This window comes from Miniopterus natalensis, chromosome 3, assembly GCF_054644295.1.
Source record: "Miniopterus natalensis isolate mMinNat1 chromosome 3, mMinNat1.hap1, whole genome shotgun sequence".
In the NCBI taxonomy this organism is placed as follows: domain Eukaryota; kingdom Metazoa; phylum Chordata; class Mammalia; order Chiroptera; family Miniopteridae; genus Miniopterus; species Miniopterus natalensis.
Window position 1 is genome coordinate 80,112,629 of NC_142083.1, and position 17,117 is coordinate 80,129,745.

The window sequence follows — 17,117 nt, forward strand, 5'->3', positions numbered from 1 at the left end:
TGCTGGCCTGGACTCAAACTAGATTTCCTTGCTAATTTCCCCAAAGAGTACACACAGAAATAAATAAAAAGGAAAGACAGTCAGTACCAACTGTGGACAGAAGATAAGAGAAGAACCACAGGCCAAAATCTGGGAGGAACTTCCATAGTGGCCACAGGGATGGATGAAGAAGGTAAATACCGGCTATCCCCTCTGAGTCCTGGGAGGAAAACCACAGCCCAGAGAAGCTGGGAAACCATGTGAAATAACCTCTGTGCTCTGAGACAAGTTCCAGGGCATTGGGTAATGTGGATTAGAAAGAAATGTTAACATTGTACTTTTGAAAAGATAATGAAGAACAAGGGAATATAAACATCACCCTGATTAGAGGGGGGAAAGCAACCCTGAAAAGAAGAAAACTAATGTTCACAGAAAATGATACTTTAAATATCTTAGTTTAGAGTCTTAAGAACATCCTAGAGGATTTGCTCACTACAGGAAGCCATAGGAGGAGAAAAATGTTGAAACAAAGAAAGAAACAGCAAAGGATTTAAATAAGAGAAAAGAGAACACTAAACTTAAAAGTCAAGAGCAAAATTAAAATTACATTGAAGGTCATACACAACATACCATACACTCCGGATAATCAAAATTAATATGCAGAGAACCAACATTAGAATTTCTCAGAATTAATATGGAAAAGGAATGAAACAGGTGGGGGGAGACAGAGGGAGAGGAAGAGGGAGAGAGAGGGAGAGATTGACAAATAACAGGGAAGATAACAAAAGTCTAACTTAAAAATTTTATCTATTGCACAGGAAAAAAACAAAGCTAAAAGTAGAAGCAATAACTAAAAAGAGAGTAACAGAAAACTATTGGTTGGAAGAAAGGCTTGCGTTTAAGGATCAGAAGAGCTTTCTGAGATCCAGGCAAATAAAAAAAAAAAAAAAAGACCAATTTATGATTTTAAATAAATAAGGAAAATTATAAGTATCAGAACAGAACAGGTTGTCTACGAGGAATAGAATCAAGCCATCCTCCAACTTCTCCTCCACAATGTATAAAAACAGTGGGCAGACACATCTGTTTCCAATGACAGCCTGCCTGCCATTCGACTTGCAGGAGGGTTGTGCCGGCGCCACCTGGGGCACACCCAGCAGCCGCTCACCTCCCATCTTCCCTCCTAAGAAACCAGATTTATGTGGGAAAACAGTGAGTCGAGCCCCAGGCATGGGTCAGACCTGTGCCAGTCAAGCTACCGCATCCTCTTTGCCAGGCCTCCTCTAGGGCTGGACGCATGATTCTGGCCTGGCCAACGGCGTTGGAAGGGAAAACGTGCCAGGAGCCTTCTGAGAAAGTCTTCCCTTCGCTTGTAAGAAAGAGAACGATTATCAGAAAGACCTGCTGCGGCCCCCTCCGCCCCATTCCAAATACAGTTTTGGTTTCTGAAGGTGGAGCAGCCAGAAGGCAGCATGAAGGAAGATGCGCTTCCCACCGGCTGACAAGGGCCGATGGAAATGGGGGCTCAGGGGCCCGGGGTGGCCCGGGGCCTCTGCCCCATCCCTACGGCCACCTCAGACTTCTTACAGTAGATCTATGTCTTTGCTATTTAATTGATGCTCTGACTCGCAAACGAAAGCATTGAGGAGAAAAGTATTAGCAGAAAAAGCACAAAAAGGGATTCCATTATCAACACTGCATCCTTTGAGAAACAATAAGCTACACAAAATTAAACAAGTTTCGCCAATGAAGCCTGTATCAGTTTTCACTAAACTAATGTACATTCTGAATCTCTCAGAAGTATGAAGCATTTCTGCCACTTATTTGATCAAGGGACTTTTTCCTGTAGGAGGCATCGGAAAAGTACTGTGAAAAATGATTACAGGATATGAGGTTAACATTTTGTGACCCAAGAACTCTATATTCAACCATATTTTTATTCATGAGCAAAGTTAACAGGAATATATTTTCCAATCTGCAAAGGACTTGAAAAACATATCTGAGTAATCCTCCAACCCCCGTTACCAAAAAACAATTAAAAAAAAAGTTCTCCAGCCAACTGAAAGGTGAATCATAATTAACAATTCAAATATAAGGAATTTAGAGCATAAAGGGACAACAATGTAAATAGAAACTGTTTAAGGATAAGTCAAATTCACTGTTGTAAATGTGGATATAAAACTAAATTCAAAGACCAAAAAATATTCTGGAAAAAGAATATTTCATTATTAAGAAGAGCTATTTAATAATCATGGGACTTCTAGCCCAGACAACATGGTGTAGACCTGTTTCTCCCTGTTTGCCTGCCAAATACAACTATAACCCATGAAAATAATGTGGGAGGTTCCCAGAGGAGAACTCTCAAGGTGTTCAGAGGAAGGTGAACCAGTTTGGGACCCAGCCCTGGAGGAACAACACAGTGACAAGACGCCTAACATTCCCCCTCCCAATAGAAGGAAGCAACCCAGATCTGACGTTTCTGTCCCTCAACCCCAACAACAGAAGGCAGCCTGGGTAGGCCTGTTCCTCACCCAGACTGAATGGGAGACCCTCAGACAACACCAGGGGAGCCCACAGGCAGGGGACAATCCCACAGGTGGGCCTGGCTCAGAGAGTCTCTCCATTCTTGCCCAAGGGTCTTCTCCCCAAGGATATACATCTGTCCTCCTGGCCTAAGGAAATCCTCCCCAGCCCTTAATCAGCACAAGGAAGCAATAGTGAGACCCTCACAGCACCAGGTACACCAGACAGACCAAAATATCACCATAAAGGCTCTGAAACAAAGCAGCCCTAGGAATTATGACCCACAAAAGTAAGGTCCTGTGTGCTAATCCTAAACAGAGTGAGCTCCTACTTAAGTAAAAGACTTAAATAGAACCCAGAGTCTGCTAATCCATGAGGCAAAATGTCCAGGATATAACAGAAAATCACCCATCACATCAAGAACCAAGAAAATCACAACCTGGATGAGAAAAGAAACTTAACGGACAGCAGCACCGAAATGAATCAGATGCTGAGTTATCTGACAAGGATTTTAAAGAAGGCATCATAAAAATCCTTCAAAGACCAGTCATAACTCCTCTTGAAACAAATGAAAAATGAGAAAAGTCTCAACAAGGAAATATAAGTTATAAAAAAGAACCCAATGGAAATGATAGAACTGAAAAATACAATTGCTAAAATTAAAAATAAGTTGCTGGGTGGGATAGTAAAGAGGACAGAGGTCAGAATCAGTGAACTTGAAGAGAGGTTAATAGAGTTCACTCAATATGAACAGTGGAAAGAAAATATTTTTTAAAAGAACAGACTTCAGGGACCTACGGGGCAAAAAAAGAACAAGCCAGTACTCATCCGAGTCCCAGGAGAGGAGACATAATGTGGTGGGGAAGGAGTATACTTGAAGAAGTAATGGTCTAAAATTTCCAAATTCCCCAAAACACAAACCTATAATTCAGAATGTTAATCGCACCTCAAACTGTATAAGCCCAAATAAATCCATTTCAAGACATATCATAACTAAACTATAAATAATTAAAAACTCAAACTCTGGAAAGCAGCCAGGGAGAAGCGATGTGTGACCTACAGTGGAACAGCAATTTAAACCCAACAGGCTGCTCATCTGATGTCACGGAGGCCAGAGGGAATTGGCACAACATTTTTCAAGCCCTAAAAAAGAACTATTATCTGTGGTATATAAACTGGCAAAACTATTCTCGAGGAATGAGGGGAAATCAAGACATTCTCAAATGAAAAAAAAAAGAATTTATCACTCCCAGACTTATCCTTAAAGACTTCCTAAAGAAAATTCATCAAACAGAAGGGATATGACAAAAGAATCTTGGAGCAGCAAGAAGACAGGATGACAGAATAGTAGAAATATGGGCACATACAATCGACTGTCTTTTTCCTCATGAGTTTTATAAATCAGGTACAACAGTTGGGGTGAAAAAACCCATAATGCCATGTGATACTCAAGGCAATGATATTTAAAAGCTGGAAGGTAAAGGGACCTAAGTGGAAGTGCTGTTTTCACACTCCACTCAAAGAGGTAAAATGCTGGTACCAATAGATTGGGATTCACTTATGTATGTCATAATACCCCATGCAACCACTTTGAAAACTATACAAAGGGATACACTAAAAAATACTATAAGTAAATCTAGATGGGATTCTTTTCTTAAAATATATGTTTTTGTTGGTTTCAGAGAGAGGAAGGGAGAGGGAGAGAGAAACATCAGTGATGAGAGAGTCACTGACTGGCCGCCTCCCGCATGCCCCCCACTGGGGATCGAGCTTTGAAACCTGGGCACGGGCCCCGGCTGGGAAGCAAACTGGGACCTCCTGGTTCATAGAGATTCTTAAAAATGTTCCAACAACCCACAGGGAAACAAGAATAAGAGGAACAAGAACGAGAGGAGGCAAGCAGAAAACAAATAAAATGGCAGGCGTGCACACGTCAATAATTAAATGTGTATGGCCTAAGCATGTGAGTCAGAAAACAGAGAGTGACAGAGTGGATGGAAAACACTACACAATTGTATGCTGTTTACAAGAAACTCACTTCCAGTTCAGCAACATAGGTAGGAGGGGGAAAGGTATGCCAGGCAAAAATTAATTTTAAGAAGCAGGAGTGGCTATATTAATATCCAATGAAGTAGACTTGGGAGCAAGAAAATTACTTGAAGCAAAGGAGGACTCGACATAACAGTAAAAGGGTCAACCCACCAGATGGATCAGTAAAAGGATTTATGATCTTAAATGTGCAACCCCAAAAAACAGAGCCTCAAGAAACACGAGGCAAAAATGGACAGGACCTAAAGGAGAAATGAACACACTCACAATTATAGTTGGGGATTTCAATGCTCCCCCACTCACCGGCAAATGACAAGCTATTAGAGAGAAAACCAGCAAGTACAGGGAATCTAAACAGCACAATCAATAGAATCCAATTGACATACACAGAAAACTCCACCCCAGAGCAGAAGAAAAGCACAGTTGTCAAAGTGCTTGTGGAACCTGCACCAAGATAAACCTTATGCGAGACTATTAAACCTCAAAAATTTAAAGAATTGAAATCACACAAAGTGTGTTCTTTGACCATAATGGAATCAAACTAGAAACCTGTAACAGAAAGACACTAGGAAAGTCTCTAAATATGTGAAAATTTAACAAAAGAATTCTAAATAACCCCTGATTCAAAAGAGACCAGTCAAAGGTAATAAAAATATGGAGAAATGAATAAAGTGAAAATATACCATCAATCAATAATATAAGTTCCTACAGGGGGAAAAAACAAACAGAAAAAAAAGAGAAAAACAAAAAATACCCAAAGCAGACAGAACGAAAATAATTCTGAAGTCAATGAAATTGAAACAGGAAAATGATAGAGAAAATCAACGAAACAAAAAAGCAGATACTTTGAAAATAATGAATAAAATTTGCAAGCCCCTAGCAAGAATGACAAAAAATAAAAAGAGAAGACACTTATCACAAATATCAGGAATGAAATTGGGAATATCACTATAAATCCTGCAACCATTAAAAAGATAAAGGAATACTGTAAGCAGCTTTATATTCATGAATGCAACAACTTACAAGAATTGGACTGATTCCTTAAAAACCACAAACTGTCAAAACCTCAAACAGATGAAATAGATATCTGAACTGCGCCAGAGGCATTAAGGAAATGGAATTCATAATTTAAAAGTTCCTGAGAAAAGAAATCTCCAGGCCCAGATAATTTCAGTGGAAAATTCTACCAACATTTAAATAAGAATTAACACCAATTTTACACAATCTCTTCTATAAAATAAAAGACACTTCCCAAATCATTTTATGAAGTCTGATACCAAACCCAGATAGGTGGTACCAAAAAAGCGTAAACCTCAGACCAATATCTCTGATGAACTTATATATAAGAATCCTAATTACTAGCAAGCTGAATCCAATAGTGTATAAAAAAACCCTACACCCTGACCGAGTCAGAATCATTTCAGGTATGCAAGGCAAGTTCAATAGTAAAAAATCACCATATCCAGTTTTATAACATCGAGTTATGAAATAAGTCACAAGGATATAAAGTACAGGATTAGGAATATAATTAATAATATAATAACTATGCAGTGACAAATGGTTACTAGACTTATTATGGTGATTGCTTTGTAAGGTATATAAATGTTGAATCACTATGTTCTTTCCTGAAACTAATACAATATTGTATGTCAACTATAATTAAAATTAAATTTTATAAAAATCAAATTTTTTAAAAAATTTGAGAAGTTCTGGGCTAAGAAACCTTAATTATGTTCAAATTCATAAGTGAACACTGTATATAATCTTTAATAATAAAGATGATTACTTTTTAGTAAACACTGTATATAATCTTTAGTAATAAAAATGATGTGACTTTTGTTGAGACCAAAAGAAAATATTAAAGAATAAAAATCATTTAATCATATCAGTTGACACAGATCATTCATGATAAAAACTTTCAGCAAGAATAAAGGAGGAATTAATTGAACTTGGTAAAAAGCAACTACAAAATTCCTGCAGCAAACATCATACTTGATGTGAAAGACTACTCCCCACTGCTATTCAACGTATTCCTGGAGGTTATAGAGGTTATAGCCAGCTTAATAAGGCAACAAAATAAAAATAAAAGGCATACAGTTTGGAAGGGAAGAAATAAAACAGTCTCTATTTAGAGATCATATGATAATCTTAAGAAACAAGGTCACATTTCTATTTACCAACCATGGACATGTTACATTGGTTACAAAGAAGATAAAATACCTAGGTATACACTTGTTAAGACAAGTGCAAAGTCTGTATGTTGAAAATTATGAAATGTAGATGAAAGAAAGAAATCAATGAGACCAAAATAAATGGAGAGATGTACCGTGTTCATGGACTGGGAGACTCAACATAATAAAGGTGTCGATTCTCCCCAAATTCATCTATAGGCTTAGTGTAATTCTTGTCAAAATTCTAACACAGTTTTGATAGTTATAGGCAAGCTTATTCTAGAATTTTTTTTTAATATGGAAAAGCACAGACTCTAGAATAGCTAAAACAATCTTGATATAAAAGAAAAAAGTTAGAGGAGTCATTTACTTGATATGAAAACTTACTATATAGTTACAGTAATCAAAACAGTGTGCTCTTGACAGAGGGATAGACACATAAACCAATGGAGCAAACAGAGGCCCAGAAATCAACCCACATGAAAATGTTCAACTGACTTTTGACAAAGTTGTCAACACAATTCAGTGGACAATTCATTTCAACAAGTGGTGCTGAATCAAGTGGACATTCATAGGCAAAAATAAACGGCAACGTAAACCACACTCCTTCCACAAAAATGACTCATTATGAGACATATACTTAAATGTAAAAGTGTAAAACATTTTTGAAAAAAACAGGAGAAACTCTTTGTGATTTAGTGCTAGGCAAACAGCTCTTAGACTTGACACCGAAAGCACGATCTCTAGTGGGAAACACTGATAAAGCGGACCTCATCCAAATTAAAAACTTCTGCTCTGCCAAAGCCCAGGTAAAGAGGATGACAGGATAAACCATGTACTGGGAGGAGGTATTTACAAACAAAAGAGCGGCACCTAGAATATATAAAGAATTATCAAACCTCAATGGTAAAACAAAACAAAAACAACTATCCAATTAGAATCTGAGCAAAAGACATGAACAGACATGAACAGGAGTATAGATGGTAAATAAGCACTGGAAAAGAGTCGCCGTCAGGGAAATGCAAATTAAATAAGGAGGCGTCACTATACCCTATCAGGGTGGCCAAAATAAAAAGAATGGCAATACCAGAGCTGGAGAGGATATGGAAACACTCACACGCTGCTGGTAAAATGTAAAATATTACTGCCACTCTGGTGGATAATAGCAGGGCGGTTTCTTATAAAATAAAAACCTGCACACGAATGTTAGTAACTTTATTCACAACAGCCAGTCACTCGAAACAGCCCCAATGTACACTGACAGGCCAAGGGTTAACTAAACTGTGGCACATCCAGACTATGATATATTATTATTGATACACAACTTGAACGGAACAAACTATTGATACACAACACCCTAAATGAATGAGTGGATTAATTAACCTCAAGGAAATTATACTAAGTGAAAGGGATTAATCGCAAAAGGTTACATACTTTATGATTTCACTTATATAAAGCTTTTGAAATGACAAAATTTTAGCAGTGGAAAGCAGATTAGTGATGGGCGCAGTTAGGGGGCGGCGAAGGTCTGAGGCGCGACGGGGGTGCTCGCCACCCTGACAGTGGTGGCGGAGGTGAGACCTACACGATGATAAACTTGTGTGGCAGAAGCGTGCACACACACAAATGCGACAGAAGTAACCCTGGGGAAATCTGAAGAACACTGGTGGGTTTAGCAATGTCAAAATCCCGCTTATATGCTGTACGATGGCTTTTGCAAATTTCCCCCATTGGAGGAAATTGGGTGGGGTGTGCATGGGCTCTTTCTGAATTATTTCTTAAAACTGTATATGAATCTTACAACCGTTTCGATAAAACTTTTAAACGCCAGAATATATTATGACAGATTGAATTAACAAAATTGGGAAGTGAAAGGAGAGAATAAATAAAAGCCAAATCTCCTTTTAGGAAAAGTCAGAAGTTGTTTATTCCTTTGACTTGAATATTCAGACAAACATAATTCTAAATACATATTTCATAAAGGTAAAAATCACTAAAAGGATTATAGCAAGAAGAGCTGTCTTTGTATTTAATTTAGAAGATAAAGCATATAAAACAACCACTATAGCAAAAGTCAGAACACAAAGCACAAAGCTTAAAACTAAAAAGAATAGCACAGGATTATTGAACTGTGAACAAACATCAGTTACAAAAGGACTGCCAACGGACTAAACCACACTATTAAAAGACAAATTCGATGAGACTGGCTTATAAAAACAAGTCCGCCGCTATGATTTGTATAGAGGGACATCCACGAAAGTAGAAGTTTTTAGAGGAGAAACATGGGTAAGAATATACCCAGTAAAGATAATAAAAAGATGAGATATGGTTAGTACTAAAGTCTGAAAAGGAGCATTCAAGGCAAAAACAGTGGATGGGCCAATAAGGCTATTTGTAAGTATAAATGGAAACGATGGACACATAATGAAAATACACTTTTATTCAGCGAACAGCTCTACCTCCACAGTCAAGCTTGTACTTGTCCCTTCTCGCTACCTCAGCCGCTCCCACCCTCGTGTTAAGACACATCAGCCGTCTCTCTAACTCCTGAAATAGCTCCCTGAGTCCCCATTTCCACCGTTGCTCCCCACGCTCTTTCCACACAGCAGCAGCGGCACTGTTTGCACATAAATCACACGCCACTCCATGGCTTAAAACGTCCCATGAGTACTGCTACTACAACAGTCATATCCAAACTCCTGTCTAGAGGGGACCTGAAATAAAGAGCTTGTCCCTAAACGTCAATTTGTTCTTTCTTAATAGCCACAAAACCCTCCGTTTTAAAATCTGGGCACAGGGCTGTCCGTTGTTAGTCTTTATCTGGACAGCCAGTGACGTCGGCCCAGTGAGTTCTGGAGACCTACTGCACAGCACCGCGCCGAGAGCTAACAGTGTGGCACACTGTACATCTGCTAAGAGGGAAGATCTTACGTTAAGTACTCTTAACACACACACAAAATAATAACAACAGTAGCAGTAATCACAATAATGCAGAGGGAGGAACCTTTGGGAGGAGATGGAGACGGGTATGGACTCGGTGGTGGTGATGATTTCACGGGTAATATACTTATTCCCAAACTCACTGAGCTGTATATATTAAATATGTACAGCTTTTCACGTCAATCATAACTCAATAAAATGTTGTTGTTTTTTAAATGTCTCCAAGACACAGTCCCTGAAGCACAGGAAACCCCTGTCCCCTTCAGAAGCCTGCCTTTCTTTGGATGCTGCTTGTTGTGGGTTTTAAAGGATTTAAAGGTTGTAGGGACCCCAGGATGTCCCTACAGATTTCATGCTTCCCTTGCTCCTTTCTCTGCTCCCCTGAACTTTTTATGCAAGATTCTGCCCTTGATAGAATCAGTTCAACCATCTTTCCTTTCTCTCCTGTCCTCTTCAGTTAAGTAACTTTGGAACAAAAGTCTACACTTTCCTGAGAGTCTACTGTGTACATATTCTATGTAGACTGTGTATTAGGCCCTTGAGTTAAGTAAAGTGAAGAAAGAAAATAACTTTACCTAACACTTGGGCAGATTCTATTGGATGTACGAATTAAGCCGCTGGTGCCAGGACTTTCTTGATAACGGAACCAGTGGTTTTTCCCTCTTCTTGGCTGAGGTTGCTTGTCAGTCCATCCTAGTCACAGACTCAAGCAGCAGTCATAAATTTATTTAAAAGGGATTTTTAAAATTACTTTAAATTTATTTGTTTCTGATTATAAAATCAGTTCAAATGTTCTTCTAAAATGTGCGTTTTCAGCATCCTAATGGGACGTAAGGTGACTGATATTGGGGGACTGCACTCAGCTGGGGTGTCCTGCGGCATCCACAGCAGCTCAGGGTGGGCAGCTGTCACTCAGAAGCCTCCAAAGAATTTCTTTCCTCCCGGTGGTTGGGCTGCAATTTTGACGATATGCTTTCATATTCTCATGTCAACTTTGTGCTTGGTTGACCGTAACAACGAGCATATGTATGAGAAACTCTAATCACTTTTTTCCGCCTCTGAAAACAGCTGTTTTAGAATGTGATTTTGTTAATTTCAGATTTTGTTAAATTCACTGAATAATAACAGAATAGATCATATGGCCTCATTGTAGAGATTCCAGAAAATAAAAACAACGATAAAGTAAAAATTATATTCCCCTTTATTCCAACCCATAATAATTAGTATTGTCAGCATTATTACATCTTCTCCAGTTTTTGTCTCTCTGTGAATATAAATGGAAACATAATAGATGTAGAACAGTGATGTAATTATACTGGAAAGCCAATCTCTGCAGACAGCAAAGGGAAAATGTTATTTTTAATAACTGTACAATATTCCATCTTTGTAACTATATTGTCTACATCTCTGACTAATTTCAAATCATAAAGTCCTGAAAGTAGAATTATTTTTAATTATAGAGTTGAAACATTTGAAAAGTTGGGGCAAAGTATCTCCAGGTGGCTTTCAGAAAAGTTTTACAATTTACGTTTCTACCAGTTTGCACATTTTATCTCACTCTTGACAGCACAGAGTATTATCATATGTCTTATTCTTTTCTAATCTGACAGGAGGAAAACGTTACCCAATTACTATTTTAATTCACATTTCTCAGATTTCCAGTGAGGTTCAACTGTTTTAATATGTTTACTGAAAATGCATCAGTTGGCTGCTGTTCCCGATCCCATTTCTCTGTGTCACGTGAAGAGGTTTCCATGATGTTTCGGAAATGTTCTTCACACAGGCTTCAGGTCATCAATTGCCATAGTGTCTTTAGTTTTTATTTATGAGGTCTTCTATTGTGTTAATGTTTACAAAAGCATTTCCAAGTTAGGAAATTAGTTACTTACATGTAATTTTTTCCCCTTTTTAGAAACAGCTAATACTTATACAGGCACTCCTCGCTTTATTGCTCTTTGCTTTTATTTTGTGTCACAGATGTTGCATGGTTTTTTCGTGTGTGTTTTTTTAATCCTCACCTGAGGATATATTTTTATTAATTTTAGAGAGATGGGGGGAAGGGAGAGAGAGAGAAAGAGAAAAGCATCGATGGGTTGCCCCCCACACATGCCCCAACTAGGGATCAAACCCACAACCTGGGTAAGTGTCCTGACTTGGAATCGAACCCGAAACCTTCTGATGCATGAGACGATGCTCCAACCAACTGAGCACACCAGCCAGGGCAGACGCTGCATTTTTTACAAACTAAATTCAAGACCCTCCATCGGCAAAAGAGCTACAACTGGCTTTATTGTAATAATCGCTTTATTACAGTGATCTGGAACCGAACCCACAATTTCTCCGAGGCGTGCCTGTAGTGTTATATAGACTAAAAACCAAATGCACTCATAAACATAAGCAAACTTGTAAAAAAGAAAGAAACAAACAAAAAAACAAATTACCAAGGTCTGAGTCTGACCAGGGAGCCTGTCTTACATGACAGGTCACTGAAGCCTGGGTGGCTCAGCGCCTCTCACACCTGGGGGAGAATCAGCCACCTGGAGGGCTCGCGGACACCCAGACTGCTGGGCCCACCGCTGGAGTTTCTGATTCAGTGTTTCTGGGGTGCGGGCGGGCATCTGAATTTCTAACAAGTGCCGGGTGATGCTGGTGGTTCAGGAACCACACTTGGAGACCTGCTGCTGACACTAACGCTTCCCATCCTCCATACTTCAAATGCAGTAAACCGCCCTGCGGATTCAAGGGCTGGCTGTCAGTCCAACAGACCTTGTGATGGGCACGGCTAATAGCTGTTTAGGTTCCATTAGATGATTAAGAAGTGAGGATCAGTAGCTTTGGCACGTTGACAAAATATTGAGGGGAGAATCCTGTTGGTGCCAGGTCTGATGTGAGGAGAGACTGCCTCCTGGAACGTGAGTTATTCTCAAAAAAAGTAAAGGTCCTGGTGTTCTCTATGCCTTGGCCCCATGCAACAAATCAGTGCCTCACAGGAATAAACATGCTTTCTTCTGGGGCAGTTGTTTTTTAATTTGCTTTCCCTGCAAGTTTTATCAACAGTCAACCTCATGGGACAGGTAACCTCCAGTTTTACAGATGAACAAATTGTAGATATTTAATAGATAACATTTTCCTTTAAGTTTCTTTTTCTGATTATAGAAGTAACACATGCCCCTGTCAAGATTTTGGGAAGTACAGAGAGACATGATCGCTCACCATCCTACCACACATGAGAAATCACTGTGGATATTCTGATATATTTCTTTCCAGTCCTCTTATGCAAAACAGACCTGGGTTACACTGCACCTGTAGCTCATACAGGTTTCTCTCATCTATCAGGAACATGGAACATCAAGTGCAAACTGCCCACAAGTCAAGAATTTTAAGTCCAGCTCCTAGTCCATCTCAGCCATGTCCCAGAGGCCAGCACATACATGTCCCCACGGGAGAAAAATCAAGAGTTGAGAGTCACAGAAGGAATGGAAAACCAAGGAAGACATGAGGCCAGAGCAAGAATTCTGGGTAGATGGACAGAGGGCAAGCGTGGAGCAATGCCTGGGGACAGCTCTGGGTATTTCACTACACCTGCAGTGTATTATCCCACCAGATGGGGAGGAGTGGACAGCTGGAAAGGATGCTGAGCAGATCTGTTGTTGGAGAAGTCAGCACGAAAAACAGGCCCTGATTTTGACCAAATCTGGGGATGGGTGTCTCATGCACTTTTAGGTCAGGGTAACTTAAAGTGACTTGGACATTGCCCACAGCTGCAGGGTAAACTAGCTATGATAACAACCATCTTGCATATGGACCAGCAGAGGTTCAGGACATCTAGGTTCTGAGCTGGATGCCAAGAAATCTGCGAGCTTCACACCCCAAGGGCCGAGCACTCTGGAAGGATGGAGAGAGACTCTGGGGCACGGCCCTTGGACCATCCTCCTTGGGACAAGGCTGCATTAGTAGCCACTTACATTCTGCTTTCACCGATACCAATTTCCTGCAAAGAGCCAGAGGCTCATAGCTTTTGGGACTAGCACCAACCGATAAATAGCTGCTTCTATAGAATCCCATTTGATTTTATTTTTATCTTGGCACTGTAGGCTAGAAAGCCAGCAGGGAGAGAGCACTGGAAACAGACTGATTAGCAAGATGAGCCCAGTGCCTGGTAGGATCACTTCTCAGAACACAGAGAACAGCCCTGGTCGCAGGTCTCATCTACGGTAGGAAGAGACCAAATCCTGAGGGAAATGGAAGGCTGTGGCAGAATGTCGGATCAGGAGCTGAAGCCCAATCACAGAGTCTTTACCCTTGTGGTAGCCAGCCTCCAACAGGGCCCCAGTGACCCTTGCCTCGAGAATCTGTCCTCTCCCGCCCTGACTGAGGATGACCTGTGAAATCAAGAGGACAGTGCAGAAATAATGGAGTTTGACTTCCAAGGTTAGGTCATAAAAAACACTGTAGCTTCTGCCTTGTCCTCTCTTGGATCAGTTACCTTGAGGGAAGCCAGCTGCCATGTCAAGAGGACACTCAAGCAGCACTATGGAGATATCCAAGTGGCAAGGACCTGAGAGGTCTCCTGCCAAAGGCCAGTGTCACCTTGCCAGCAACATGAAGGAGCTTGAACCACATCCTCCAGCCCCAGCCAAGCCTTCAGATGGTCACAGCCCCAGCCAGCATCTTGACTGCAGCCTCTCGAGAGACCTTGAACCAGAACATCCAGCTGAGCTGCTTTCAAATTCCTGACCCCAGAAACCATGTGAGATTATAAGTATTTAGAGTTGTTTTATGTCACTAGCTTTTGGTGTAATGTATTATGCAGCAAACAGATCATCAATGCACCCTGCCAGGTGTACCATTAAGTTTATTAATGCAGGAAGCTGACGTTGTCCCTGGTGGGAAGCCTGTTAGAGTGACTTAAAATGGATGGTCTTCTCCTTTCTAAAATATTGGTATCTCCTGATATTAATATCTCCTGCCTGGGTATCCAGCCCAGTAAGCTGCCTTTCTGCTGCTCTTCTTCTATACCATCCTCAACCTCTGTGGCCAAGCAAATATACACACGCACATGTGCATATACACACATGCACACACACAACTTTCTTTTAAACCTGAAAAACCACTAAATCACTCAGGCATTGAAAATATGAACTTTTTCCAGGAAGAACCAGATGCTCTGGATGTTTTAAGTACCATTTTTCACTCTGTCTCTGAATGGACAGATGGCGGGGGTGGGGAACACAGCTGACTATTGAGAATTGATTGATGTGTCTGTTCTCCTTTGCTAATCATATAATTCTGAGCTGAGCGAGCAAGAGCAGGAGAAGAAAGCCACATGTCCGTGCATTCCCTCATTCATTTAAATATTTCAGAATGGAATTTTCCCCTTCACTCTCATTTCCTCATCCCACTTAGCACCCTGGGTGAGGAGGAGGGTCTTTGATAAGACAAAAACAGAGAGGCCCTGTGAGCATAATGGCCCATCTGAATTATGGTAGAGGCAGTCAAGCCACTGTAAGAGAAGAGTTTCCTCCTTGTGTAGATGTTCTACTATGAAAAACCCAGAAGATGTGAGGCTAAGTACCTACAGCTCCTTCCCCTCCTGGATGGGGGCCAAGCAGAATGCTTAGAGCCAGGAAGGCCTTGCAGCACTCTCCTAGACTACAGCAGGCCAGGAAGGCAGAGGCAATGGGTAGAAACCATTCAGACGGGAATAAAGGAGAGCAGAGAAGGAGGGGAAGCAGGGAGAGAACTCTCGATGCTCACCCAGCGTGTATCTGCATGGGCTGAATGATGACCAGATGCAAAACAGTGTTTCTCCACCCTCCTGTGTGTTTATTTTTTATTTCTGCCAGGGCATTCTATCGTCTGTCCTTCCAAGTATGAAGTCATACCTGAAGGGTTACATGGGAAATATTCTCATCACTTGGCACATAGGGTCATGGAGATCCTTCTCTAGGAAGGGTCAGGGCTGATCATGACCACAGTTCAGGGAACCACAGTTCGGGGAGACAGTGTTCTCCCGATATGTCTAAGCAGAGTGGAGATCAAAGTCCTCATGTCACTGTCCCCTGCCCTGGGATTCTCCAGAAACAGGTCCTGTCTCTCTGCTCGTCTTCACCCATGCATCTTCCCCTGGTGAGCTCGCCCACCAGCTCTGATGAATCCCAGGGTTTCCAGCCCTGGTCTCCTGCCTGCAATCCATCCCTGATTTCAGCTGTGCATAGACTTTCCTCCTTCTCTTGGTTATCTGAGTCTCACCTTACACTCAACATGTCCAATTTAGAATTCCACAAAGGCTCTTTTTCTCCATGACCCTACTCCTGGCAATAAAAGCCAGCTGGGAACCTTGGAGTCATCTCAACTCTTCTCCTTCCTCAGGATCTAAATCCATTCTGCCAGTGGTCCTGAGATCCTTCACTTTATATTGTACCTTTGTTACAGTCAATGACTTTCTTATGCTCATAGACTCACCCTTTTCAAATTCTCATCTTGACAGGCCTGGAATGTTCTCTTTTCTTTCTTTGCTCACTTCACCCCCCTCATCTTTCAAAGTTTGAAACAAGTGCCCCCATTTCCTGAAGCCTTACCTGACCCTTCACGACCACATTTGTCTCCTTTCTTGAACTTCTACTCCTTCTATTCAAAGAAAATTGTAATTGAGGGCCTGCTGGATGCAATGAGCCAGGTGCCAACGGGCTACAACAATGGAGGCTCCGGCTTCAAGGAGATTACAGTCTAGTAACCATAGCGCCAATTAATCACTTCTTTACTTTCTCTTTCTTAATTGTGCTTCCCCAACCAAATTCTTAAATAGCCAAGACTGTGTCTTAAACATCTTTTGTAAAAATCCACAGTGACTGTCAGACTACAGGGCACATGACACGTTCTTGCTACTTGTTGGCTGTAAGCAAGATGGGTAACAGAATCAGAGGAAAGATACATGTCAACCGCCATCCTTATCTAGGTTACAGAAATATCTTTGGTTAAGGGAAAGACACGTCAAGAAATTAAAGAAACCATGCTGTGTTTGAATGATGTTTTACATGTCTAATCAATAAATCGATTGAACTTGTCAAATTATTTTTAATATAATCAATGATAACCCATTCCCCAAATTCCACAATCATGAAATAATAGTCACATTATAAGATTAATGATTCATAGCACATTAAAATTTCAAAGGCAGATATTTGGAATTTCCTAAGAGATTTTACAAGACAGGAATAAGAACAAATTGAGACCCATTAAATACAAATTCTTAAGTAAAACCATTCTTTCCTATTAAGGACAAGAGTATTGATAGGTTTGCAACACACAAGATAACCATGTCATCCCCTCAGCAAGGGTCTCCTGGAACCAGGGAAAGAACTGGGCTTAAATAATACTGATATGTCCTTTATAGGTGTCCCACGGAAAAAGGTTTTTGTGAATCACAAGTGGAGAAATGTAAAACTCTTTTTG

The 17,117-nt window shown here is 40.6% G+C and overlaps 1 protein-coding gene across 2 annotated transcripts in view; it reads right to left on the minus strand.

Annotated features, from left to right (window-relative positions):
• The window catches only part of CALN1 (calneuron 1), a 379,805-nt gene that overhangs the window by 126,691 nt on the left and 235,997 nt on the right, over window positions 1-17,117 (minus strand). The window lies entirely within an intron of this gene.